Genomic DNA, 2,653 nt, shown 5'->3' with positions numbered 1-2,653 from the left:
AAAGAATTGGATATTTTTCTACCCAGTCATGAGCGCTATCGCTAACCTTCTGATTTTCCTGGCGCTAGACTGGACCCATATAAAATAGGATCGTACCGATCTCATCTAAAAGATCTTCTCTTTCTCTCTCCTTTTTTCTGATCTCAATTCACGGCTCTGCGCTGAAATCAAAAGCTATCCCAAGAAACTAGACCGGCTGTAGCGATTACAAATTGCAAAAGGAGGTATGCATCATGAACTAATTCCCGTGATTTCCATGCGTCTACAATGGATTTGATATTTTAATCCAGATTTCTAGGCACATGTACATCAATATAATCATTGATTCTTTTGCACAGCCATTGCCGTCCGCCGAGTCTCCTTTCCTGCACCCAGTTATTCCTCCCAATCATGCGATTGTTCATCGGCGTTTCAAGACCTGGACGAAGGCTAGCCTGTCGGGCACTGGCGAAGCTACGTTGTAGTAAAAAAGGCCATGGCCCGTCCAAATTTTGCTGCAACAGGCTGGGCTAAAGGTAGATATGGGTCATAATTATCAAAAATATTAGGCTCCTCTTCAGACTGGCCCGCCCAAGCTTTTGAGTGTAGCTCCGCCACTGCTGTCCGGTGCGGCGGCAACGATCGACAACCACGTAACTGCTCCAGTGCTGCAGCGAAGACAACGATGAACTGTGGCTGATGCACGCGACCGATACGTGCTCTGGCGCAACGTGGCCAAATACAACATATGTATCGAAGTACATCGCCGACAGATGACTGCCCCGGCGCGTCGGCGGCAACAACAACGTACATATGAGAACATGGTTCACGCATGGATGTGGCACAATCGTGTTAGGTCCTTGTGATGGATGCATGACATCACGCATGCAGCAAATATATGTAAATCATATACTATGGCTCATTGGCTGTATAAAAGTATTTATTTTTCTTTTTGTATAAACATACTCTGTTGTATGCATGGCATTCTCCATTCTCCTTTCAAGCAGAAGTATATAAACTACATACTCCTTTCAAGTTGAAGTATGTAAACTCCATACTCCCTTGCTGAAAATACGTTACTTTATATGTGCCTCGAATTAAGTAGTGACACGCACTCCTGTATTATATGACATATACTCCATCTCGAATTATACTCCATACTACAACTACTACGCGTATACCACCTTTTGGAATTTGGAGTATACATACTACTTTTTGTGCATGGTACTGAACACACATGCTATGGACATTTTTTTCAAATGCAGATGCTACGGACATATTTATGTCATAATCTTTACAAAATTTCATACTTTAATGTTTATTGGCAATGAGATTATGTAAATGCTAAAATCTGTCTATATACTACATCCTTCAAAGTAAACATACTCTTTCATCGGGTGCAGAAAATTACCGTCATATTGCCCGAACAAAAAATTAGAGCCAGCATGCTCTTATCATATTTATATATACTACATACTCTTTTTTTGCGGGTGATATATACTACATACTCCTTTTCTTTGTGGGAATATACTACATACTCCAAGCTATATATACTCCATACTTAAAGGTATATACTCCATAATTTACCCAGAAGTATTTCACCATACTCTTTTTTTTGCAGGGAATTTCACCATACTCCATGGGCATACTAATTAATTATTCCCAAGGAAGATTCTAAAAAAAACTCAAGGAACACGCTCACAGCGAGCACTTATCCATTCAACGGACCGGTCAATTAGCTAGCAGGTTGTTGAACGGAGAGACACGTTGCCTAACTAACACATCTACCTGTTGCATGTTATTGGATCTTTTTAGTATCAACTAACCCATTTGGTTCGGTGGTACGATGGGAAAGGAATTAGCTAGGTGGTAACTACCACTACTTCGGTTCTACGAGAAGGGAAAATCCATTCTACCATTAGGTGGTAGTTACCCCTGCCTTGATTGCCGTCGGATAATCGAATTTCTCGCACGACCATTCACACACACACACACACACACACACACACACACACACACACAAACACACATATATATATACAATTTGTTATATACAATTTCTCCTACAATTTGCAGATCATTACATGAAGGCATTATAGCTTGTAATGGTATTCTCTTTTAGGATCTATGACCCGGTGAAGCAAAAATTCCGCTATTTCCTCTTGAATTGCTCGTACGCGATCCGTTGGTAGGAGTTTATCCCGCATCTCTTGCACCTTTATTAAATAAGGAGATCAATATGAATATATTAGTTGTGTGTATATATATTAGATCATGAAAAAAAGATTTGTGAATTGTGTTCTAGAAAACGTACCCAAAGTGCTCTGTCAGATGTGCTTCTTTCGGACGTCATCATGCGAATGTTCTCGCAAACGTAGTACGCACATAAATTATTCCCTGGCGCTTGCCTCATGGCCTTTACGGGAATATAATTCAATCAAATAATAATTAATCAAGCATGATAATGGTATTGATGAAGCTAGTAGTACTTAATTACCTTGGGTCGCACCCATTTCAGCCGTTGTTTCCATTCGCCTTCAATCTCTTTGATGAACTTTTGGCAAGCCCTGGTCGCCGGGAAAGAAAATGAATAAAGAAGTTATTAATTAGTTAATATTAGGAAATGAACTAAAAAGGATGACATAATGTGATAATGATTGAAATTACCTGTCGA

This window comes from Triticum dicoccoides, unplaced genomic scaffold (genome assembly GCF_002162155.2).
Source record: "Triticum dicoccoides isolate Atlit2015 ecotype Zavitan unplaced genomic scaffold, WEW_v2.0 scaffold15514, whole genome shotgun sequence".
In the NCBI taxonomy this organism is placed as follows: Eukaryota; Viridiplantae; Streptophyta; class Magnoliopsida; order Poales; family Poaceae; genus Triticum; species Triticum dicoccoides.
The sequence above is the reverse complement of the archived record's forward strand: the minus strand, read 5'-3'. Positions refer to the sequence as shown.